Source organism: Dasypus novemcinctus, chromosome 2, assembly GCF_030445035.2.
Source record: "Dasypus novemcinctus isolate mDasNov1 chromosome 2, mDasNov1.1.hap2, whole genome shotgun sequence".
NCBI classification, from domain to species: domain Eukaryota; kingdom Metazoa; phylum Chordata; class Mammalia; order Cingulata; family Dasypodidae; genus Dasypus; species Dasypus novemcinctus.
Genome location: NC_080674.1, coordinates 147,181,338 through 147,207,719, shown reverse-complemented (window position 1 = coordinate 147,207,719; position 26,382 = coordinate 147,181,338). Strand labels below are relative to the sequence as shown.

The 26,382-nt window shown below is 42.7% G+C and overlaps 1 protein-coding gene across 12 annotated transcripts in view; it reads left to right on the top strand.

Moving 5' to 3' along the window:
* SIL1 (SIL1 nucleotide exchange factor) overlaps window positions 1–26,382 on the top strand; it is a 336,574-nt gene that overhangs the window by 10,120 nt on the left and 300,072 nt on the right. For 2 of the 12 annotated variants that reach the window (XM_058279471.2, XM_058279456.2), the window contains exon 2: window positions 8,714–8,749. The exons of the other annotated variants lie outside the window; for them this stretch is intronic. The gene's annotated coding sequence lies outside the window, so the exon portion shown is untranslated. The remainder of the gene's footprint in view (window positions 1–8,713; window positions 8,750–26,382) is intronic. 12 annotated transcript variants of the gene reach the window in all.

Here is a 26,382-nt window from a genome sequence, read left to right as displayed (position 1 = left end):
TCTTCCTCACCTTACTTCCCCTATTCTCCCAAGTTATTACAGGAACCTCTTCCTATCTCTTCTCTCCACCTTCTTCAGCGAGTTTTGCCTGATAAGTACGCTTCTGTATCCCTTTAGCAACACCCTGATTATAGAATTCAGCTCACTTAATCCTGGTTAGTTTGTTTGTCTCTTATTTGAGCTTCTCAAGAACGTGGACTATGCTTTATCTGCATCCCCAGCATAATGCTGAGTGTAACATGGACATCATAAATGCTTGTTGAATGAATGCATTTATGAAAGCTTGAGAAACAGCAATCCTGTTGAAATCCCTCTTCCCTGCAGCATTCCTGGACTGCTCCCTGGCCACAAGTTCAGCATGCTCAACTCCAGCAGCCCTTTGTATCTGAATCAGTATGATTCCTTAGAGTAAGTCTTTTCTCCCACCTGAATTTTAAATTTCTGGAGGGAAGAGATTGCATACCTCATTCCTCTTTGTGTTCCCAGCCCCCAGCATAATCTTGGCACATAGTGGATGTTCAGTAAATGCTTGGGAATGCAAGAGTCTTGCTCTTCGGTCAACTGACGTGCCTGTTTAGTTGATCAGCCTCCTCTGTCACTCACTGGCAAGGGGTCTCCAACTTAGATGTTTTCAGGGCTAGGCAGGGAACAATCAGTGTGATGCAACAGGGAATGATAAGCCTCTGCCAAACTGGAGAGCTTGTGCCCTGGGGGAGGGACAGTTGCTACTCAGTCCATTGTTGTCTGGAGTGAGTGTAGCTGTACTGTGACCTGATAATCTCATATTACAAGAGAAGCCAGAAATCCACATTTTTACTTGAAATCCCTGGGGACTACCAAAATGCATCTATGGTCCAGATTTGACCTATAGGCTACCCATTTATGACTTCTGGATAGAGGCTGGAGTTTCATACATTTAAGTTCTTGTGGAGGAAGAAATGGAGGAGAGACATAATCTGAAAGCTTTTGAGGGAATTTTGGTGAAAGCCTAGCTTTGGTTGTGAGTGTTCTGATTTTCTGTGGGAGTAATTTAGTCTTTTGCACTAGGTCTTATAGAGCATCAACTACGGTTTTGGACTTCATCCTCCCTTATATTCTGATTTCTTTGGGGTATGAAATGCAAATTTTGTCTCTAGAAAGATGGCGATCCACGGCCTTCTGTGATTTTTGCCCAGCCTCTGCTGAGGTAGGTTTGATGCTACTTCAAAGGGCCTGGTGGTCAATCTGGTACAACATGAGGATTTAGGGTCAGGCTTGACTCCAGAGACCTCTTGTGTAATGACATCTCTGAGAAGGGGTGCTGGGTGAAGAAAACACAACAGAAAGAGAAATATAGTGTAAGAAATTATTGCTTAAGTGCAGTCAGCCAAGAGGCAAGGCAGTATAATAGCCAGAGGGAAATCAGCACCTCCATGAGCCTTTAGCAAGGTAATATCTTATCCTCTGGCTGTCTCATTCTTTTCATAGTCCCTGAGTGCCCCTGGCAGTGCTTATTTACTTGGCTTTAACTTTCTATATCTGAGAATGCTGCCATCAATGGTATCCCCATTTGAGGCAGAATGTAGCTGACTGGAGTATCTTTGGAAGGATATATGAGAAACTGAAAAGGGTTGCCTCTGGTGAGGGGCCCTGGGTGGCTGCAGAACAGGGGAGGAGGGAGAATTACCTTTCGCTGTATACCTTGGTGTGCCTTTTCAAATTTGAACCATGTGCATGTATTGTTATTTTAGTGTATACGAGCAAACTCAAGTGTGGTCTGCTCTTCGAATTCCACTCTGTCTTGTATTTACTCCTTAAGTGTGGGTTTCTCTGCAAAAGAAGAGTAACTGTAAACTGCCAGTTGGAGGTAACAGCCTTACCTCCTGCTCTGCAGAAGTGTCTTAGGGGTTCTCGTCCAAACATCTCCTGGAATAACAATCAGGGCTAGTGTATGTTCAGTGCTTTACTTTTTTTTCATGGGCTTTCAAATACATTGTTTTATCTGATCCTTACAGCATCCCCATTTTATGGAGGGAAGAAATTATGTTCAGGGATTCTAAATGATTTACCTGGAGTCATACAGCTAGTCAGGGGAGAACTATAACTCATTTAGGTAGCCTTACCTTATTCATGCCCCTTGCTCTTAGTTTTTTTGACAGTGGTGTAGTTCTCTTTTTTTTGAATTCTTTTATGGGTTTCCAGAGCTGTTTCAGTTGAGGCAGGAGTAGAACTGTGGTGCTTCCTCTTCTTTCTTCAGGATACTCATTCTTCTCTGGAATCAAAGGGTCATTAGTAGGTTTCTCGATTCCTAGATAGTGTAAACTAAAGCTTCATTGGGGTGATAAAAGAAAGCTCAGATTGACAGCCTGGTTTCCTATTCTTTGCTAAGTATTATTGCTTGTATTAAGCAGAGGGCTTTGTTTCCAGGTTACAAATCTTTTTAGCAAAAAAAGATGTGTGAAATAGAATTGGAAGGCATAGAGTAGTCCTTGGATCTAATGTAATGCTCCACATCCCAGAGATTGTAAACATTATAAAGTGTACAAAATAGGTAATAGATTTGGATTAGTATCCTGACAACATATGTCTTGGCATGTAGGACATTTCTTGGAGATCCTTCTCACCATACACAACCTGCCTTTGCTGGGTACCCCCTTCTGGCAGGTCTTCCTAGCAGCCATTGTGCACCTGGGTGAGCTATCAGCTTCCCTAAGTTAAAAAAATTTTTTTTTAAATGATGAAAGCCCTCACAGTAGGCAAAATAAACAGACAAATCTAGATACAGTGCGTTTTAGTATGATTTAGCTTTCCCTGGGTTTGTCTAGTGTATTCACTTCCATTGGAAACACTGGCCAATCCTTGCCACCAGTCCCTTCAGAATACAACACTGAAAAATCACCTTACCCTTTCTTCTCTGATGTCCCTGATGTCATGGGTGTGGCAGTTCTCTGAAATCTCCAGGAGGCACTGAGTATCATGCAGGGAAGGCTCACTTGCTTCTAAGGACCAAGCAGAAATCCTTAGATTTTCACTTTTGCTACTTCTTACTTAAATCAGAATTAGATGACCTTCAAAGAGAATTCTATGCATTACAGACACAGCTTGGAGTGGGGAGGTTTCTGATAGCTCTTCTTTGCAGTCTCTGAAGAAAACTGATTGGGGGCATGCAGAGCTCATGCTCAGATTATGTATTCTTCATCTACCCTTGATTTGTCCTGTGCTAGGAAGAGTTGTCCTAGAGAGAGGTTCCAGTTGATGTCTTCATCAAGACCTCACTTGTGGACAGCTTTGCAAGTCTTGAAACTCATCTTTCATAATTCAACGAGCTTTGCTCAAGTTCCAGGGGGCTGTCTCTAATATGTAAAATTGATAAGAGAATATCAAGCCACAGGTCCTGGTAATTAATTAACTCTGAGAAACATGATTACCAAGAGATTTGTGTGCACAGGAACTTTATAGGAAAGGTTAGTTGGGGAACCAGATCACCTTTGGAAGAAATCAAAGCAAAATCAAAGCAAAACTCTTGGGCTGTAACATCAGATACACCCAAATTTAAACCATGCACTTGCTGTGGGACTTTAGATGAAATAGTTAACCTTGCTGATTCTATTTCTTCATCTGTAAAATTTCCTGGAGTTTTCAGATATATACACAAAAGCACACAGTAAATGTTTTATCCCACTTGATTTTCTCTATCCTTCCCTCCCTTTTCCTCCCCTCTAATCCCCTCCCTTCACGTGATAGGCTTCTAGGTCTATATCTGTAGTCTGACCAATATACACCTGTGAGTCTGTTAGGGCACCCTGGAATATATTGGAGATAGACTCATTTTTATTCTCTAGGTTCCCTTTTACATACTCTTTGCAGACCATGGCCTGTCTACCACAGGTTACAGTAGGAACAACCAGATTCTCATAGTTGTTTCCAACCCAAGGATTCTTTCTGGTCACCATTCAGTTCACAGTTACTTGCTGAGCACCCACTACATTCAGGTACTGCTCGGCCCTGGGAATATAGTGGGGAACAAAACAGACATGGTCTCTGCCCTCAGTAACACCTCTCTAATATCCCTCGTTAGGTGGGTTACTTCTTGGATGATGGTCTTGTTCATTCTGTGTCGCTTTATATTAATATCCTTCTGAGAGGGCCATCTTCTTTCTAGACCTAGGGGGAAGTGCCTTTTTGTGCTACCTGGGTCTTGCCTACTCCCAAGCAATGAGAGCAGTGTGCTGAGGCTGAAGGAGAAAGCCCCACGGTCTACTACTGCCTCGGCCATGTATGACCTGAGAGCCTGCGCTTGGCACTCCTGAATGTCCCTTTTCTCCTTGTACACAGATTATAGTGTTCACTGGTAATTTAAATTCAAGTAACCTTCCGCCCCCTCTCCATTAAAAAAAAAAAAAGCCCTGTGTGTTACAGGATAGAGAACAAAGGCCAGCGCTGGTCTCCTGGCAGGATTTGTTTTATCATGTGTTTTTTAATGTAGCCTCACAATGGGTTGCCTTTGCTTTAATAGGACTAATGTGTAATTCAGGCATATTGATATTCTGCAGTCATTGAATCTCACATCTTCTCTACCTTGTTTGTCACAAATAGCATAACAAGTGGATTTGGGGACCTTGGCTGACAGGAAGTAGGACTTGCTTCTTTGCTTTGGGCTCTGTATTTCATCCTGGCTCCCCGTGGGCCCTGGTAAAGAAGGCCTAACAGTCCGGATAATGGATTTCTCAGCTTCAAAATAGGGACTTGAAGATAGCACTCTGCTTCCCCCACCTCTCCCTGCTGCCAATTTTACCAGCAGTTGCCAAGAAGTGTGTGTAGGGAAGCAGGCAGAATGGCTCCCTGGGAACTATTTATTTTAGAACTCCCAGTGGAAAAATGCATTTTCCTCTTCTCTTGCTGTGGTGTGTGGCATTGTGATTTGGTACTGTTTGTCTCTTTGCAATACTGAGGCCTATTTACAACTCCTGCAGCTCTGTTGGGGTTTCAACAATAAATTCCTTCCTGAGTGGTGTTTCCCCCCAATTCCATCACCTTCCCAGGAGGCCAGGCAGGGGTGTCGACAATTAAACACCTAGCTGAGCCTATGTTTCTTGTACTGTGACCACTGGAGGTGGGTGAGCCCAGATGAGCGGTGTTTCTCACTGCTGCTGGGGCTGGGCATTTGCTGCAGTTGGATTTTGCTTTAAGAGTCACAACAGAGGCTTGGTTAGAAAGGAGAGCACACTGCGTAATTATTGCTTATGTACCAGTTAAACCTATCAGCCAACAGATGTCAAGTGCAGGGAAAAAGTTCAATAATGTTATTATAATGGCATAATAGTTATCATTATAATAATCAGCTGGCATAGCTTTTGATAAGAGGCAGATCCTGAAATGAATGCGGGGGAACGGTTAACCTTGAACTCTAGCACAATGAATGGGTACTTACCCTTGCAGAAAATGCCCTGTAGTTGCAGAAGATTTGGGTGTGGAGTTGCTTGCTCCCCTCTCTGCATAGCCAGGGAAGCTATGGAGGCTTCAGCTGGGATTGCTTTCCTGATGGTGTGACTGGAGCACACAGTCCTTTGGTTGAAGGTGCTCTGGGCTGCATGATCATTCCATCCCCCAGCACCAGGGGGTGCTGGGAAAGGTATGCACTTTACCTCTGTGGGCTCCTTTAAAATTTTCACAAAATGCAGCCTTATGTCCATTACTGCAGATGATGAACACCACTCCCTATAGTGAACTATGCTCCATTCCTGGGATGAGGGGGTGGATCTCAATTGTGCACATACCAGTTGTGTGGACTGTACTCAAGTCAGGCAGGCTTTCTCTTCCCAGGAGCTTACCAGGGGCTGCAGTCCCACTCTGGTTAGGAAGATCGTGGTAAAGGGGCGAGGAGCTGGGCTGGGCTCTAGGTGACACACAAAGGCAGCACTGGAGTAGAAGTAAGAGTCTCTGCAATCAGGAAACCCTGTGTTTGGCGTCTGACCTTGCCACTCATTGGCTGTTGGGCAAGTTGCTTAGTCTCTGTGAACATCAGCTATTGTATCAGTGTATCTGCTCATATATATATATATATATATATATATATTTTTTTTTTTTTTTTTTTTTAAAGACTTATTTCTCCCTACCCCCTCGTTGTTTCCATTGGCTCTTTCTACTTTGTGTCCTGGTCTTCTTTTCAGGAGGCAGGGAAACCGAACCCAGGACCTCTGATGTGGGAGGGAGCTGCCTAATCACCTGAGCCACATTTGCTCCCTGCTTTGTTGTGTCTCTCATTGTGTTTTCCTCATGGCTGTTGTTGCATCAGTTTACCATGGCTGCCTGTCACGTCTGCTTGCTGTCTTGTTTGTCTTCTTTAGGAGGCAGCAGGCACTGAACCTGTGACCTCTCTTATGGTAGGTGGGAGCTCAGTCGCTTGAGCCACATCTCCTTCCCTCTGCTAATCTTTTGCTCATTATTTTTCACTAACAGCCCTGTCTGAAGTTCACTATGCCTGGTAAAAAGCAGTGCTCTGGAAAGCCTTTTACCTCTCCTCCCCCTAAAGAATAGAAAGGCAGGGAGAAGACCCTCCTGCTTCTGGGAGAAGAGCTGGGGAGGGAATTTATGCTTCAGTTAGAGCTTCATGGGAGCTTCTTCAGGTGCTGGTGTTGCTTCTTGGCACCACAGTTATAGACCTTCTCTGAAGCTGCCTCTTCAGGGGATCCTTTGATAGTTACTGTTTGGAAGATAGGGTCTAATTGCCTTCCTTAGTGTCTGTGGCCCTGCCTCTCTCCCCTTTTTTCTTGGGTTGGATCACCTCCCTTGGGGAGTACTTGTTTCTTGCAGGGGCTACTGGTTTTTTGGATCAGTGACTTTACTGGGTAAAGATTTTTGTGTTTCTATCTGCCTGAACCTTTGCTGAGGACTTTTATTTTGATGATCTTGCATTCAGACAAGGGGTTGTCTTTTTAGACTATTTTTGGCTGTAGGCCAGCAGATCACTATGGCTACCTGCAGCCATAGAAAGTAACTTGTAGAAGAAATTCGGAGGAAGCAGATGTGGCTCAAGTGATAGAGCTTCTGCCTACCATATGGGAGGACCTGGTTTCGATCCCTTGGGCCTCCTGGTGAAAATGAAGAGAAAGCATGCCTGTGTGGCAAGCCAGTGCCCGCGTGAGTGCCTGTGAGGTGAGCCAGTGCCTGCATGAGTGTCGGCATGAATGCCCGTGCACAAGAGAGTCATGCAGCAAGATGATGATGCATCAAAAGAGAGACAAGGGGGGAAGCAGCTGTGGCTCAATCAGTTGGGCTCCCATCTACCATATGGGAAGCCCTGGATTCATGTCCTGGGACCTCCTTGTGAAGGCAGGCTCGCCTGCATGCTGCAGAGAACCGCCTGGCCCGCAAGTGCTACGGAGAGCCAACTCAGCAAGGTGATGCAACAGAAAAAGGGATACAATAAAAAAAAATATCAAAAAACAAAAAATGCAGAAGAGCACAGCAACAGATACAGAGAGTGAGTAGACAGCAAGCAAGCTGCAAGCAGGGGAGGGGAAATAAATAAAAATAAATACAGACACAGAGAGCAGACAGCATGCAAAAAAAAGCTGCAGGGGGGATTAAAAAAAAAAACAAGGGGAGAGTCAAGGTGAAGCACAGCAGAAACCAGGAACTGAGGTGGTACAATTGACAGGGAACCTCTCTTCCCTTAGACGTCTCCAGGATTGAATCCCGGTGAATCCTAGAGGAGAGAAAATGAGAAGAGAAGACAATACACAGCAAAAACAGCAGGGCAGGAGGAGGGGAAGAGGGGGAAAATAAATAAATAAATAAATCTTTTTAAAAAACATTTGGTAAAGGGGTAGGGGGATGGGAAAGACTACTTTAGCTTAATGTCATGTGGGGAAAACATCTCTGAACAGAACCCTTTGATTTGGACAGAGCTTCATTTCCTTTCTCTCTGAAGTTTTGTTCTTTCAGTCAAAAAATATTACATTCCAGAGATTATGGTACACCCTGGGATACACTTGTGACCAAGTCAGAGTTCCTGCTTAGAGTGTATTAATGAATAAAGACATCAATCATATTATAATCACACACATAAATATTGCAATTGTAATAAGCGTATTGAAAGAAAGGAATGTGGTACCATGAGAACATTTGACTGGGTGCTGGAGTGAACAGGGTGCTAGGGAAGTTTTCCCTGAGGAAGGTATATTTGAGTTAAATTTTTAAGAACAAACAGGTACTTACTGAGCAAAAGCAGGAGAGGTTGAAGAACATTTCAGGAGTATGACATCTATGAGGAAGTGAGAAAAGTGTGGCTGGCACAGGGAGTGAGAATGGGAATGGGTACAAGATGAGGCTGGAGGGATTGGCAAGGGCAGACAATGGGCTCTGAAGGCCTGGGTAAGGCATTTTGTATTTACCTGGAGAGAATTGGGAAACCTTTGGAAGGTTGTAAGTAGTGGTTGTGATGGAGAAATGATTGGATTTGCATTAAAAATTTTTTAGTTTATTTCTCCCCTTTCCCCCTTGTTGTTTGCACTCACTGTCTGCTCTCTGGGCCTGTATGTTGTGTGTTTGCCTTCCTTTTTAGGAGTCATGGGGAAACTGAACCCGGGACCTCCGAAGTGGGAGGGAGGTGCTCAATGGCTTGAGCCACCTCCGCTTCTGCTTGTTGTGTCTCTTCATTGCACCATCTCACTGTGTCAGCTCGCCACGCTAGCCCATGGTGTCAGCTCATTGTCTTGCCCATCTTTTTCAGGAGGCACTGGAAACCGAACCCGGGACTTCCCAGGTGGTAGGTGGATGCCCAACTGCTTGAGCCACATTAGCTTTCCTTGATTTGCGTTTTGAACAGATCACTCTGTTGGGTAGTATGTTAGATGTTTTTTTGTTATTTTTATTTTAAAAAGTTTATTGAAGTATGTCATTTATGAACATGCATAAACAGTAAGTGTACAGTAAAAGTTGCAAACTTACAAAGCAAACATACGTAGAATCATACAGGGCATCCGTGTCACCCCACCGCCAACACCTTGAATTGTTGTGAAACATTTCTAATAAATTATGAAAGAGCAGATTAGTTGGGTTTTGATAAGACGGTGAGAATGAAGATCAGAAAAGGAACGTTGCTGTGATAGGGGACCTGTTTCCCTTCAGTCAGCTTATGTGGCAATCCTGAATCCTTCTGATTAAGTCCCCCTTTCGGTTCTCCTAGTCAGTGTGTGGTTGGGGCCACTGGCCCCTTGGCAGACGTGATGACTCAGGGTGCCAGCACTTGACATCTTTACACCTGGCCAGAAAAAGGCCTGGAGGCTTCAGGCCCATCACTTGTTAACATCTGACAGCTACAGACCCCTTTGTAACCTGCTGTCTCACTGGTCCTCTGTTGGTAGCCACTGCTGGGTAGGGGCTACCCCTTTCACCTTCGATCACTTAAGCCACTAAATCTGACAGTCCTTAAGATGTGATGTGCCAAGTTGGCAGTGCCAACACCTGCGTTTTGTGAAACATTCAGCTCTGGATGATGTAGGTGTGCACATGTTCTCTCTCGGCCCCAGCCATTGTCTGTAGCTGGAGGGCAGGAAAGAGACTGGTGTTATTCTTCCTATTGTGTAGCTGGGAAGACTGAGATAAGGAGCGGCCCATCATATAAAGAAGCTGAGTGAGAGTCAGATGTTGTCAGACCAAGTGTAGGTGCATGGTGGGGCAATTCTAGGCCTGATTCCAGAGCCCTTCCTCAGTGGTACTGTGGTCTTGCCCACCGCTCCTTTCGCTCATGCATCTGAAGGCCAGTGCTCATAGGGGTTGGTCTTTGGACTCGGACAAACATTAGAATCGCTTCTGTACCACTTATGAGCTTTGGGACCTTACTTCACTTCCCTGACTCTTAGTTTTCTCAGCTTTAAATGGGGAATAATAATAGTATCTACCTCACAGAGCTCTTGTGAAGTGTAAATGAGAATATGTGAAAGGTTCTTAGCACAGTTTCTGCACAGGATAAATGCTGAGTAAAAGGTGGTAATGATCATTGTTAAGGTTAATTTGGCCAACATTTAGGAAAAAAAAAGTTTGTTATGTGGAGGGCTCCAGGCAGGATACTGGAGAAACAGAGGCATAAAGATGTGATCCTTTTGTATGACTTCACTTATTTGAAATAATGAAAATATGTAAGTTCATAGAGACAGAAAGTAGATTACAGGTTATAGGGCAGAGGGGAGGGGGAATGGAGTCAATACTTAATGGGTGTAGAGTTTCTATTTGGGGTGATGGTAAAGTTTGGTGGTGATGGTAGCATAACATTTTAAGTTTAATTAATTCCACTGAATTGTATACTTGAAAATGGTTAAAACGAGAAATGTCATGTTGTATATGTGTTACCACAATTACGAAAAGCGAAAAACATGTCCTGATTTTGAGGCATACAGTCTGTGGTTACTTCTCCCCTGCAGCTTGTCTCGTCCTGCGTGGTCATGCTTCAGTCACCCAGGGAACTCACCTACAGAGTATCCTGAAAGGGCTCCAGACAAGATGCCACTTGGTTGATACTACCGTTGGTGAAACCATTCCAGTTTCTCCTCCAGACCTCCAACACTCCCTGATTGTTGTTTGTTCCCTGCTAGTGGGGATGGTGCTGAGCTCTCAGTGTTGTGGTCCACTTCACTCTAGGACTGCACAATCTGGAGCAGCCTTCTTTTTTTGCTGCCTCTTATCATGAAGTCTCCATTTCCTGTCATGAACATCACTGGCCCCTCTTCTCTGATCCTTAAAACACTCTCCCTATTGCTGCTGTTAATTTTCCTTTGTGAAATATCATGTAAGATAGTTGGCATGGATGAGACTATGAAAAATAAGCTAGGTTGTATTTTCTACAAAGGTTTGTTCAGTACTAAGTTATTGAAATAAAATGCTTCCCAGTGGTCTTAGGGAAATGACTTTTGTAATGGGATTGCATTTGGTGGAGGTTTTGAAGAAGGTTAATTTGATTATATTTGATTCCTTTGTCAGGGGACAAATAAGCTTTTCACATCCTCCAAATTGGAACCTCTATTGATTGAGATGAGAAGATGTGCTTGTCTAGAGCTGGGTGTGTAGGTGCAGGTGCTGACCTGTGCTGGTATTTTCTTCCTCATTCCTTGGAATCTGGGGGTGCCATGATGAGTGTGTGTCCCTTTACTCGTCATTTTTTAAGTTGTGTGCACTGCATTCTTTAGGAAAAAGTAGAATTTCACTTGTGCTACTTACTAGCTTTGTGACCTTGTGCTGATTACTTTTGCAGCTCAGTTTCCTTATCTGAATAAGGGTATAGTGATATCCACCTTCTGGGGCAGATAGGATGAAATGAGATTCTGCATGTCAATATGCCTTGATGGACCTGGCAGATGGTAGGTTCTCAGTTAATGGAGATGATTATAATGCCTTCAGAGAACTCAAACCCCATCAGGGAGAAAAGCCAGAATAGGACCATAGGTGTTGAGAGAGGTGATTCAAGACCATGGGAGCAGTGAGATTGGGTTTAGCAATTTAGGAAAGATTTCTTAGAGAAGATGTTTGGAGTCAAGTCAAGCTCTAAAAATCTGTGTCCTTCACTGGGGAAGATGAATGGTTGCTTCAGTTAGAGGAAAAACAATGGTAACCCCAAATAACTGTTGTCTTCCCCCCTGTCAGAGAAATGATTGAAGTCATTAGTGCAAAGTGGTTGGGAGGCCCAGTTCTCTTGAGTCAGATTCTGGGTTCTAGCCCTGGCTCAGCCGTGCCCTTGTTGTGTGACCTTGGGCAAGTCAGTTCACCTCCTCTTTCCACCTTGTTTATCTCACATGTAAAATGGAAATGATATTATCTACACATAGGGTTGGATGATGATTAAATAAAATAATGTCTGTAAAACACTTAGCACAGTGTCCTTCATGTAGTATGTATTCAAGGCAGTATGTATTCAATAACTGGTAGATTAAAAGTCAATTAAGCATTTCTATTGGGAAATTAAGCTGTTCAGAAGCTCTGTGGCCAGAGAACATTTTTGAAGAGTTAGTCTACATCATGGAGTCAGTTATCAATTTTCCTCAATAAGTTGCTGTGACAGTTTGAAGCTTTTTGTGAATCCCAGAAAAAGATCATGTTTGTGAAATTAGTCCATTCCTGTGGACGTGGGATCCTTTGATTCGATTGAATTCGGTTGGGACCTTTGATTGGAGTACTACATTGAGGTGTGACCTGTGTGACCCAGGGAGGAGGCCTGCTTTGGGTAGTCTTACTTTTTTCTGACTTAAGGTAACTGCTAATGTCACCATAATGTAGCCATCCGATATTTTTTTGGTTTGTTGACTTCTTGTTGACTCTCCGATTTCCCTTCACTAGAATGTAAGTTCAATGAGAGTAGGGTCCAAATCTGTCCAGTTCACAACCATATTCCCAGCGCCAGACACATAGTACACGATCAGACATCTGCTGAATAAATGAACTTGTGAATGAGAATGTGTTCACTTTTCCTAGCTTTCAGAATCCAAGCACACTGGTATTCACATTGATACTGTTTTGTTTCCTAAATAAGTAGAATCAAGGTGATTTTTTTCCCTGCTCATTCGTTATTAGTTGGAACCTTCCCCCACCCCATTAGCTGGAACCTTCTGAGGAGAGACTTTTCCCCTTGCTTCATTTTATGTGACTTTCTTTCTTCCTGGCATTTTGTTATTGGAAAGGGGAGTTTGTGGTTGCTGGGCTTTGGACATTGATTTTTAGGCTTTCTATTATAAGGAACAAGTTTTAGTGCATTTGCTTGGAATAAAACAAACACAAAAGCTCACTAGGACATGGCAAATTTATCTCACTGATATTCTACTGACACTTTTTGCAATATTGCCTAAGTTCTTAGACAAGGACTTCTGACAAGAAATGACAATGGCTAGATAGAAACAAATTCACAGAATGTGAGTGGGTAGGAGGGTGAGACATGGACAGCTCAGAGGGGAGAGTAGCCAGGTTTTCAGGGCAAATGTTGGTGGGTTGAGTGAGGCCCTGGGCCTGTGGCAGGACTGCCCAGTGCTAGTGTGCCCAACTGGCAAGACCTAGGCAAACCTTCTTTGCTTTACTAGGGAAGTGCTTTAGGCTCCCTGGAGTAAGAGAAGTTGGGACTCTAGCTACCTTTTCAAATGTTTGAGTCCTAAATCCTGTCTGGATTTAGTGTATAAAATCTTAGGGATGGACATGAACAGGAGAGAGTGTTAGGAGCAGGTTTAGACAACAGAGAAATGGGTTTGTAGTTCTAAAAATGTGCTGTTTATTGAGAATAGTAGCCCTGAAGGTACTGATCTCCATTGGTTCCTAGAATTCCCTTTCTCCCAACCAAAGCCACTTAGCTCCTTTTCCTTCCTTCTAAGCACATGGTTACCTTAACTGGTGCTCTAATCTGTTCATATTTCTCTATTTATAAAGCTTTTAGATGCAGGACATTGAACAGCCTCCTTGTCAGCTCTCTCCTTTGCTTATTTTCCTCTTTTGAAGGACTTAGACTTATGGCTAACTTAGGGTGCTTGGACACTCTTGCTCCTACTTAAGGCCAGTGTCTTAACTTGCTATTGTTACTGATTATCCTCTCTTCCTCTTGGATTTTCTTTAACTTATGTTTATTTATTTATTTTTAAAGATTTATTTATTTCTCTCCCCTTTCCCCCTGCTGTCTGCTCTCTGTGTCCATTTGCTGTGTGTTCTTCTGCGTCCGCTTGCATTATCAGATGGCATTGGGCAACTATGTCTCTTTTTTGTTGCATCATCTTGCTGTGTCAGCTCTCCGTGTGTGCGGCACCACTTCTGGGCGGGCTGTGTTTTTTCCAGCGAGGCGGCTCTCCTTGCGGGGTGCAATCCTTGCGCGTGGGGCGCCCCTGCGTGGCACAGCAGTCCCTGCGCGTGGGCTGGTTCACCACATGAGTCAGGAGGCCCTGGGGATTGAACTCTGGACCCTCCATATGGTAGGCAGACACTCTGTCAGTTGAACCATGTCTGCTTCCCTAACTTATGTTTAAACGTATCTAGAAGACCACTTTTAGTGAAGGCATTAAAAAAAAAATTATTCTGGTAACATATATACAACCCAAAATTTCCCATTTTAACCACTTTCAAATACACAAATTTAGTGGTATTAATTATATTCACAGTGCTGTGCTACCTTTGCCAAACCTTTTTCACAATCCATTACCCCAATTTTTCCATCACCCAAACAGAAAATTCTGTACTGTCTAAGCATTAACTCCCCATCCCCCATGCCCCTACCCCTGGTTACCTACTCTATTTTCTCTCTTTCTGAATTTGCTTTTTTCTAGTTATTTCATATAAGTGAAATCATATATTTGTCCTTTTATGTCTTTCTTATTTCACTCAATAGATGTCTTTGAGGTTCATTCATGTGGTCACATGTATCAAAACTTAATTCCTTTTTTATGGCCAAATAAGTTTCTACTGTATGTAAATATACCACATTTTGTTTATCCATTCATCTGTTGATGGACACTTGGGTTGCTCCACCTTTTGGCTATTATGAATAATGCTGCTATGAACATTGGTGTACAAATATCTATTTGAGTCCCTGCTTTTCATTCTTTTAGGTATATATGTAGAAGTGGGATTGCTGGGTCATATGGTAATTCTATATTTAACTTTCTGAGAAACTGCCTAACTGTTTTGCACAGTGGCTGCAACATTTTATGTTCCCACCAACAATGTGCGAGGGTTTCTCTTTCTCTGCATCCTTGCCAACTTTTGTTTATTATTATTATTTTTTTAAACAGAGCCTCTCTGGTCGTTGTGAGGTAGTATCTCATTATGGTTTTGATTTGCATTGCCTTAATGATTAGTGATACTGAGCATTTTTCAAGTGCCATTGGCCATTTGTATATATTCTTTGGAAAAATGTCTATTCAAGCCCTTTGCCCATATTTTTAAAAAAATTACTGTTTTTTTCTATCAGTGTTACAAGTTACTCGGTTAACACAAGATAAAACTACAATAACAATAAATCCGGGAAATGGATGTGGCTGAACCAATTGGGGTCCCGTCTACTATATAGGAGGTCCAGGGTTCGATGCCCAGGGCCTCCTGGTGAGGGCAAGCTGGCCCACGTGGAGTGCCGGCCCCATGCAGAAATGTGGCTCCACGCAGGAGTACTGCCCTGTGTGGGGATGTTGCCCAGCGCAGGAAAGCCGCCCCGCACAGGAGTGCTGGCTGACATGGAGAGCTGGCGCAGCAAGATGATGCAACAAGAGACACAGAGGAGAGAAAATAAGAAGATGTAGCAGAACAGGGAGATGTGGTGGCACAAGAGAATAATCGCCTCTCTTCTACTCTGGAAGGTCCCAGGTTTGGTTCCCGGAGCTGCCTAATGAGAATACAAGCAGACACAGAAGAATGCACAATGAATGGACACAGAGAGCAGACAACAGGGGAAATGGGGGTGGGGAGGATAAATAAAAAATAAATCTTTAAAACAAAAACAAAACAAATCTGCTTTAATCAGCTCGTACATGCCCCCCTTATTTTTGTTCATGTCTCAAAATTGAGAGACTTGGGATGATGTCTACTCTGCTTCTGGCTGAGAAGGGATGTAGATATTATGGGGCAGAGGAATGGAATTGTTTTGCTTGCAGTTAAAGATACTCCTTGATTTTGGGTGGGACTGGCCCATCATCATCATTTTGTTAGTTATCCAGGGCAGGCCCAAAGAGCTGGAGAGTAGGAGTTGGCTACATATCTGCTGGGTTTCAGGGCTCACCTGGCATCGGAACAGTATGAAGGCTTTATGTCCCTGAGGAATAAACTTAACAAGTAAATTGAAAATTATAGGTTCAAATAAAAAGTAGAATAATGATTAGGAGGTTTATAAATGAGTATAACTATGTTTTATTGGGGAAAGATTTTTCATGTAATCCCAGATATAGCTTACCAAAGGGGTGTTGATTTCTTGTGTCTGTGGCTTGCCTGTGGTGTCTGGATGTCCCTAGCGCTCTCAGGAGCACTTTTTAAAAAATCAAATTTTATTGATATATATTAAGAAAGCATCCAAAGTGTACAATCAGTGGTATTTGGTATAATTCCATAGTTGTGCATTCATCACTTAACTATTAGACCATTTCCATTATTCTAATAATAATTAAGAAAGAACAACTCAGGAAGCGGATTTGGCTCAAGGATAGAGCATCCACCTACCACATGGGAGGTCCAGGGTTCAAACCCAGGGCCTCCTGACCCGTGTGGTGAGCTGGCCCACTCGCAGTGCTGATGCGCGCAAGGAGTGCCCTGCCATGCAGGGGTGTTCCCTGCGTAGGGGAGCTCCACACGCAAGGAGTGTGCCCTGTTAGGAGAGCCGCCCTGCTTGAAGAAAGTGCAACCTGCCCAGGTGGGTGCCACACACACACAGAGCTGATGCAGCAAGATGATGCAACAAAAAGCGACACAGGTTCCTGGTGCCGCTGACAAGAATCCAAGCAGATGCAGAAGAACACTCAGTGAATGGACACAGAGAGCCAACAATGGGGTGGGGGGAGAGATAAATAAAAAATAAATCTAAAAAAAAAGAACAACTCATCACCTCTCAATCTTTCTTTGGTTTCCTTACTGTACATAACTGCTATTCTGTTTCTCTCTCTCTAGTTTATTTGTATTTATATTTTGTATAGCTGGAGTCAAGCAATATGTTGTACCTTGTGTCTAGTTTCTTTCATTTAGTGTACTTTTTTTTTTCTTAACCCTTAATGGAAGATTATTAATATATTACTATATAAAACTGTCCATAGTTTGCTTTGGTTGTACTTTTGCCTGATACTAATACCTTGTAACAGTAACATTTGTTCAGTTTCAAAGAAAAAGTCATATGCAGTATTGCCCATATTTATATTTCACATGAGGTTTCACTATGCTACACAGTCCCATGTTATATTTTTTAGCTTTCCTTCTGATAATATACATGACTTTAGACTTTCCCTTTCAACCACTGTCATACCCATGTAGTAGTACTGCTAATTATAAACACTATAATGTGCTTTCATTTCTACTCATTTCCAAAGATTAACAAGCAACCTTTTTACCAGTTCTGCTCAGATTAACCCTTAGCTTTCTATTCTCAAACCTCATTCTATTTTCTGGTGACCTATATTCTAGTTATTGTTATTTTTAAAAGATTTATTTATTTATTTTATTTCTTTCCCCTCTGCCCCCCAGTTGTCTGTTTTCTGTGTCTATTTGCTTCGTGTTCTTCTTTGTCCGCTTCTGTTGTTGTCAGCGGCACAGGAATCTGTTTCTTTTTGTTGTGTCATCTTGTTGTGTCATCTCTCCATGTGTGCGGCGCCATTCCTGGGCAGGCTGAACTTTCTTTCGCGCTGGGTGGCTCTCCTTATGGGGTGCACTCCTTGCGTGTGGGGCTCCCCTATGAGGGGACACCCCTGTGTGGCAGGGCACTCCTTGCGCGCATCAGCACTACATGTGGGCCAACTCCACACAGGTCAAGGAGGCCCGGAGTTTGAATTGTGGACCTCCCATGTGGTAGATGGATGCCCTAACCACTGGGCCAACTCCACTTCCCTATATTCTAGTTGCTAACTCCATGAGTTTACCCAACATATTTAGTTCATAAAAGCACAATCATATGGTATTTGTCCTTTTATGTTTGTCTTGCTTCCTGCAATGTAATGTCCTCCAGGTTCCTGCATATTGTCGTATGTTTCATGACTTCATTTCTTCTTACTGCTTCATATATCACAATTTGTTTATCCATTCATCAGTTGATAGATACCTGGATTGTTTCCATCTTTTTGCAATTGTGAATAATGCCACTATGAACATTGCTGTGCAGATGTTGATTCGTGTCACTGCTCTCAATTCTTCTGAGTCTGTACCTAATAATGGTATTATTGCTGGGTCATGTGGCAGATCTATATTCAACTTCCTGAGAAACTATCAAGCAGTATTCCACAGTGGTTATACCATTCTCCCTTCTCATCAACAATGAGTAAGTGTTCCTGTCTCTCCACATCCTCTCTAGTACTTGTAGTTTTCTGACATTTTAGTAGTGGCTGTTCTAATAGGTGTGAAATGATATCCCATTGTAGCTTTGATTTGTGTTTTCCTAATTGCTTGTTATGTTGACCATTTTTTCCTGTGTTTTTTTGCCATTTGTATTTCATCTTCGGACAAATGTCTATTCAAGTCTTTTACCCATTTTTTTAATCGAGTCATTTGTCTTTTTATTGTTGAATTGTAGCGTCTCTTTATATTTCATGGATATTAAACCCTTATCAGATATGTGGTTTCAAATATTTTCTTCTGGTGAGTTGGTTGCCTTTTCACCCTTTTGACGATCCTTTGAAGTGCAAACGTGTTTAATTTTGAGGAGGTCCTTTGTGTCTGTTTTTTCTTTTGTTGCTCGTGCTTTGGGTATAAGATCCAAGAAACCATAACCTGTTAGGCTTCAAAGCCATACATCCATCAAACCTACCACAAGATCTTTTTTTCCTTTTTTTTTTTTTTTGTTCTTACCATCACGAGATTTGAAAGATGTTTCCTTACATTTTCTTCCAGTAGGTTTATGGTCCTGCCTTTTATATTTAAGTCTTTGATCCATTTTGAGCTGATTTTTGTATAGGGAATGAGATAGGGGTCCTTGTTCATTCTTCTGGTTATGGAAATCCAGTTCTCCCAGCACCATTTGTTGAAGACTGTTTTGTCCAATTAACGTGTACTTGATAGGTTTGTAAAAAACCAGTTGGCCATAGAGGTGAGGGTTTATTTCTGGAATCTCAGTTCTATTCCAGATTGATGTGTCTATCTTTATGCTGTTTTGATTACTATAGTTTTGTAGTATGTTTCAAGGTCAGGCAGTAAGAGTCCTTAACATCGTTTTTCTTCTTTTAGGATGTTGTTGGCTATTAGGGTACCCTTTCCCTTCCAAATAAACTTGGTAATTGCCTTTTCTATTTCTTTAAAGTAGGATGTTAGAATTTTGATTGGTATTGCCTTGAATCTATAAATCAGCTTGGGTAAGGTTGATATCTTCATGATATTTAGTCTTCCAATCTATGAACATAGAATGTTGTTCCCTTTGTTTAGATCTTACATGATTTCTTTTAGCAGTGTTTTGTAGTTTTTTGAATATACGTCCTGCATATCTTTGGTTAAATGAATTCCTAGGTATTTGAGTCATTTTGTTGCTATTGTAAATGGAATTTTCCCTCTGATTTCCTCTTTTTCAATACCAGTGTACAAAAATATCACTGATTTTTGCATGTTGCTTTTGTATCTTGCCACTTTGCTGAACTCGTTTATTTGTTTATTTATTTAAAAGATTTATTTATCCCTCCCCACCTCCCAGTTCCCCCCGTTTCCCCTGTTGTTTACTCTCTCTGTCCACTCACTATGTGTTCTTTTGTGTCTGCTTGCTCTGGGAACTGATCCTGGGACCTTCTGTAGTGGGAGAGAGGTGATTACTCTCTTGTACCACCTCAGCTCCCCTGTTCTGCTACATCTTATTTTCTCTCCTCTGTGTCTCTTGTTGTGTCATCTTGCTGCACCAGCTCTCTGCATCAGCTGGCACTCCTGTGTGGGGCGGCCTTCCCATGCAGGGCGGCACTCCTGTGTGGATCCACATTCCTTCATGGGCCGGCTCTCCGTGCGGGCCAGCTCCTTGCCGTGTGGGCTAGCTTGCCCTCACCAGGAGGCCCTGGGCATCGGACCCTGCACCTCCTGTATGGTAGACAAGAGCCCAATTGGTTGAGCTACATCCATTTTCCTGAACTCGTTTATTAGCTCAAGTAACTTTGCCATAGACATTTCAGGATTTTAAAAATACAGGATCATGATATCTGCAAATAGAATTTTACTTCCTCTTTTCCTATTTGGACGCCTTTTATTTTTTCTTTTCTAATTGCTCTAGCTAGAACTTTTAGCACATTATTGAGTAACAGTGGTGATAGTGGGCATCCTTGTCTTGTTCCCTATCTCAGAGGGAAAGCTTTAAACTTTTCTGCATTGTGTACAGTATTGGCTGTGGGTTTTTCCTATATGCCCTTTATCATATTGAGCAATTTCCCTTCTCTTCCTATCTTTTGAAGTGTTTTTACCAAGAAAGGATGCTGGATTTTGTTGAATGCATTTTTTTTTTTTGTATTGTGAAAAAAAGCATATTTTTATATTGTCTTTTTTTTTAAAGATACATAGATCACACAAAATGTTACATTAAAAAATATAAGAGGTTCCCACATACCCCAGTCCCCACCCTACCCACTCCTCCCACATCAACAACCTCTTTCATCAGTGTGGCACGTTCATTGCATTTGATAATACATTTTGGAGCACTGTTGTGCCTCGTGGATTATAGTTTACATTGTAGTTTGCACTCTCCCCAGTCCATTCAGTGGGCTACAGCAGGACATATAATGTCCTGCATCTGTCCCTGACATATCACTGAAGACAACTCCACATCCTGAAAATGCCCCCATATCACACCTCTCCTTCCCTCTCCCTGCCCTCAGCAACTCCTGTGGCCACTGTCTCCACATCAGTGATACAATTTCTTCCATTGCTAGAGTCACAATAGTTCTATAGTAGAATACCAGCAAGTCTACTCTAATCCGTATTTCATTCTTCCATCCTGAGGACCCTGGGATGGTGATGTCCACTCTACCTCTAAATTGAGATGGGGGTTTAGATCCCACATGGCTGATGGATGCTATTCTCTTGCTTGCAGTTGTAGAGTCTCGGTTCCCTGGTTGGTGGTTTACCATCCTCACCTCCCTGTTAGCTGACCTGGGTAAGTCCAATGAACCAGAGAGGAGGTATTGCAACTCTGCTGAGGCTCATGGCCCAGCTGGCACATGAACAGTCCAGAGATTCAAGTCTCCTGAGCATACACGAACCCCAGCACCAACTACAGGTTCAGTAAAAACTGGCAGAAGAGGCATATTAGAGAGGTCACTTCTGAGTCCAATTCCATCAGACTCAGAATGCCTTTTTTATTTCGGTGGAGATGATCATGTGGTTTTTTTTCTTTAATTTGTTCATGTGGTCTATTGGTTTTCTTATCTTGTACTACCCTTACATACCAGGAATAAATCCCACTTGGCCGTGGTGTATAATTCTTTTGATATGCTGTTGAAATCCATTTGCAGGTATCTTGTTGAGAATTTTTGCATCTATGTTCATTAGAGAGATTGGTCTGTAATTTCTTTTCTTGTGTCTTTGTCTGCCTTTGGTATTAGGGTGATGTTGATGTCATAAAATGTGCTGGGTAATTTTCCCTCCCCTTCAATTTTTTGGAAGAGTTTTAACAGGATTGGCATCAATTCTTCTCGAAATGCTTGGTGGAATTTACCTGTAAAGCTATCCGTTTCTGGACTTTAATGTTTTGGGAGTTTTTTTTCTTTTTTTAATTTTTTATTCATTTTTAAAAAATATTACATTAAAAAAATATGAGGTCCCATTCAACCCCATCGCCCCCACCCCACCACTTCCCCCATAGCAACACTCTCTCCCATCGTCATGATACATCCATTGCATTTGGTAAGTATATCTCTGGGAATCGCTGCACCTCATGGTCAATGGTCCACATCATACTCTCCCACGTTCCATCCAGTGGGCCCTGGGAGGATCTACAATGTCCGGTAATTGTCCCTGAAGCACCACCCAGGACAACTCCAAGTCCTGAAAACGCCTCCACATCTCATCTCTTCCTCCCATTCCCCGCACCCAGCAGCCACCATGGCCACTTTTCCCACACCAATGCCACATTTTCTCTGTGGACCTTGGATTGGTTGTGTCCATTGCACATCTATGTCAAGAGGAGGCTTAATTCCACATGGATACTGGATGCAGTCCTCCTGCTTTCAGTTGTAGGCACTTTAGGCTCCATGGTGTGGTGGTTGACATTCTTCAACTCCATGTTAGCTGAGTGGGGTGTTTTGGGAGATTTTGATGACAAATTTAACTCTTGAAATGTGATGGGTTTGTTATAAGTTCTTGAATTTCTTATAGAGTCAATGTAGGTAGTTTGTGCGTTTCTAGAAATTTGTCCATTTCATTTAGGTTTTCTAGTTTGTTGGCATACTTTGATTCTTGGTTCAGCCTGTTTTAGGTATTTAGAATTGTCACTTGTTGGAAATTGAGGCACAGTGGTCTGGTAAGGAGAGACGTGCTGTTTCCAGGCTATGCTTGCAACCTAATGAATGCAGTAATTAAGAGTTCTCAGCAAACAGGATGAAGCTGTTAAAGGCTGAAAGAAAAAATGAGCAGATAACGTTTTGTAGTAAATAGAACACTTAGACTTTATACCTTGAAAAGATTTTTTGAATTCCTTAGGCCATGAGTAGTGCTACTAGTTAACTGCATGTTGCTGCTTGTTTCCATGTGGACTGGGGTATATATAGAACCTCTTGTGAATAATAAAGTTGTCTGATGAGTCTCTACTCACAGACCCCCCTGTTCTCAGCTCTCTCAGTCTTTCTTTCCTTGTCTTTCTTTCTTTTTTTCTCTTTCTTTCACTCTCCTTTTTCTCTTTCTTTCTTTCCCGATACCCTTTGGGCCCAAACCTCCAACAGTTCCTGTTAGCTGCTCAAATCTGGGCCATGGACCCAGTAATGGGTTGTGGATCTTCTTCAATGGGCCTTAAAGAGGGAGGCTATAAAGGGCGGAAAAAGCCTCTCACTTAAAAAAAAAAAAAAAGATTTTATTTATTTATTTATTTATTTATTTATTTAATCTTTCTCAGAGGCTGTTCTCCAACCTTTGTTAGCAGCTGCCTCCCTTTTTCTGGGTAGGAAATAATTCCACTCCCCTCTGTCCCTGTTAGTAGGGAGGGTGATTGAGAGGATTTGATCTCTTTAGTTCCATGACTGCTCTGACGGCAATCAATGGCACAACCTCACCCAGCCTGGAAGTGCTTGTGGGACATAGCAGACCAAATGCATTTTATTTAAAAAAAATTTTTTTTGGTGGAGGGGGTTTGTGTATTCTTTTTTTTTAAATGTAAAATATACTTAAAATTTTTTTTTAAGATACTTAGATTACATAAATGTTACATAAAAAATATGGGGGGTTCTCATATGCCCATTCACTATCCCTTGGACATTTCCCCACATTAACAACATCCTTCATTTGTGTGGTACATTTGTTAGAATTGATGAACACATTTTGGAGAATTGTCACTAAGTGTGGATTATAGATTACATGTAGTTTATACTCTCTCCTGCACAATTTTGTAAGTTATAACAAGACATATCATTGCCTGTATCTCTCATTGCAATGAGCAGACCAATTTAGGGCCCAAAGCTGAATCGGCTTTAGGCTGCTGTCCCTCTGTCTCCCATTTCCTGAGACAATTAAAATTTTGTCTCCTCATAGGTTGGGGAAAAGCCACCAGTGGCTGTAGCTTCCACTCATAAGTCTCTCCATCAAGGTTCTTTTCCTGTGCCTCTCTCTTCTCTGGGTGGTGTCCAGCCTTTCCCTGTTCTAAACACTAGAACATCATTTTCCAGACCATTTCTGCCTGTCCTCTTGGAGAGGAGAGAGTCCCTTGTCTTTCTCGTCTGCCATCTTCCTGGAAGTCCTAATAATGTCATTTGATGCACCAAAGATTTTAATTTCTAAGAATTCCCATTTATCTGTTTATTATTGTAGCTTGTGTGTTGGTGTAAAGTCTAAGAATTCATTGCCTTATACAAGGTCCTGAAGCTATTTTCCCTTGTTTTTGTCTGAGTTTTTATTTTATTATTTTTTTAAAGATTTATTTTTTAAATTTATTTCTGTCTCCTTCCCCCCCCCCCCCCAGTTGTCTGCTCTCTGTATCCATTCACTGTGTGTTCTTCTGTAGGAATCTGTGTCTCTTTTTGTTGCATCATCTTTCTGATCATCTTTCTGACATCAGCTCTGTGCGTGTGCGGCGCCATTCCTGGGCAGGCTGCACTTTTTTTGCGCTGGGCGGCTCTCCTTACAGGGCGCACTCCTTGAGTGTGGGACAACCCTGCATGGCGTGGCACTCCTTGTGCACATCAGCGCTGCGTGTGGGCCAGCTCATCACATAGGTCAGGAGGCCCTGGGCTTGAACCCTGGACCTCCCATGTGGTAGGTGGACGCTCTGTCTGTTGGGCAAATCCGCTTCCCTCCAGCACAGTTTAAAGAGACAATTCTTTCCCCATCAAGTGGACTTGGAACTCTTGTTTTTTTTTTTTTAAAGATTTATTTATTTATTTCTCTCCCCTTCCTCCCCCACCCCAGTTGTCTGTTCTCTGTGTCTATTTGCTGCGTCTTCTTTGTCCGCTTCTGTTATTGTCAGCAGCACAGGAATCTGTGTTTCTTTTTGCTGTGTCATCTTGTTGTGTCATCTCTCCGTGTGGGTGGCACCATTCTTACGCAGACTGCACCTTCTTTGGCACTGGGCGGCTCTCCTTACGGGGCGCACTCCTTGCGCGTGGGGCTCCCCTATGCGGGGGACACTCCTGTGTGGCAGGGCACTCCTTGCGCGCATCAGCACTGTGCATGGGCCAGCTGCACACAGGTCAAGGAGGCCTGGGGTTTGAACCGCGGACCTCCCATGTGGTAGATGGACGCCCTAACTGCTGGGCCAAGTCCGCTTCCTTGGATCTCTTATTAAAAATGAATTCCCTATAGATATGAAGGTGCATTAACGAAAAACAAACAAACATTTTAGCTATAAGCCAGCAAGACAGGTATTTGAAGTTTCTGGGGCCAGAGATGGCTTTTTTTGTTGAACAGTGAGTGACTCTTTCAAGCAACTTTCTCTGGACTCAGAAGTCATTTTTTTTTTTTTTAAAGTTATTATTAAGCTTCTCACTTATTTTGCACAGCCTTTTCTGAGCTATATGATGATCCCTGTTCCTTTAATCTTTTCTCACGTGCTCCTTTTCCTGCCCTAGTGTTGTTTCTGCAATTCCTGTTCAAAGGAGTATTTTCTTTTAGAGTTTTTCACAAATGTTTACATTGGCAGGGTTGTAGGTAATATATTAGGCTCCATTTCCTTCCCCCCGCCCCCCAACATGCTTTTCTGTGATTGTAGAAATGCAGCTGGGATGTGTATTAGCCAAAGGAGTGCTGATGCAAAATACCAGAAATTGGTTGGTTTTCATAAAGGGTATTTATTTGGGGTAGGAGCTTACAGGTACCAGGCCATAAAGCATAAGTTACTTCCCTCACCAAAGTCTGTTTGGAGCAAGTTGATTGCCGACATCTGTGAGGGTTCAGACGTTCTGTGAGGAACGTCTGTGAGGGTTCCTACATTCCTGGGTTTGCTTTTCTCTGGGTTCAAGGTTCCTTACTTCCTGGGGCTGTCTTCTCTTTCCTCTGTGAGCTTACTTCCCAGGGCTCCAGCTTAAGTCTTCAGCATCAAACCCCAACATCAAAACTCTGATATCAGAAACCCTCAACTCTGTTCTTCGCCATGCCTTTTATCTGTGAGTCCATACCTGGTGGGAACTCAATGCCCTAATCATAACTCAATCATGCCCAGGTACAGATAAGATTACCAAACATAATCCAATATCTATTTTTGGAATTCATGACCATATCATACTGCTACAGGATGGTTTTTATTTTATTTTTATTTTTTTAAAGATTTATTTTTTATTTCTCTCCTCTTCCCCACTCCCTCCCCCGCCCCAGTTGTCTGCTCTCTGTGTCCATTTGCCATGTGTTCTTCTGTGTCCACTTGGATTCTTGTCAGCAGCACCCGGAATCTGTGTCTCTTTTTGTTGTGTCATCTTGCTGCGTCAGCTCTCCGTGTGTGCGGCACCATTCCTGGGCAGACTGCATTTTTTTGCACTGGGCGGCTGTTCTTACGGAGTGCACTCCTTGAAAGTGGGGCTCCCCTACATGGGGGACACTCCTACATGGTACGGCACTCCTTGCACGTATCAGCACTGCGCATGGGCCAGCTCATCACACAGGTCAGTAGTCCCTGGGTTTGAATCTTGGACCTCCCATGTGGTAGGCGGACACCCTGTCTGTTGGGCCAAATCTCCTTCTCCAGGATGGTTTTTAAAATGCACTGGTATAGTCTTCCACCTCATTTTGACTACTTCCATGATTCTGTCATTTAAATGTAGTTCAACCAAAGAGTCCCCAAATCGGGAGATGCTCCTGACCTTCAGGGGTGGTTGATGATGTTTCTGTATAGCCTATCAGATACCCATTTTTGTTTTTCAGACCTTTGTTTGTTTGTTTGTTTGTTTAAAAAGTTAAACTTGGGGAGTGGGTGTAGCTTGGTTGGTTGAGTGCCTGCTTCCCATGTATGAGGTCCCAGGTTCAATCCCCAGTGCCTACCAAAGTTAAAAAAAACTTTAACTTTTCTTTTCTCTCTCTCTCTTTTTTTTTGAAGTACCAGGGCTAGGGATTGAACCTGAAACCTCTTATGTGGAAAACTGGCACTTACCCACTGAGCCACAT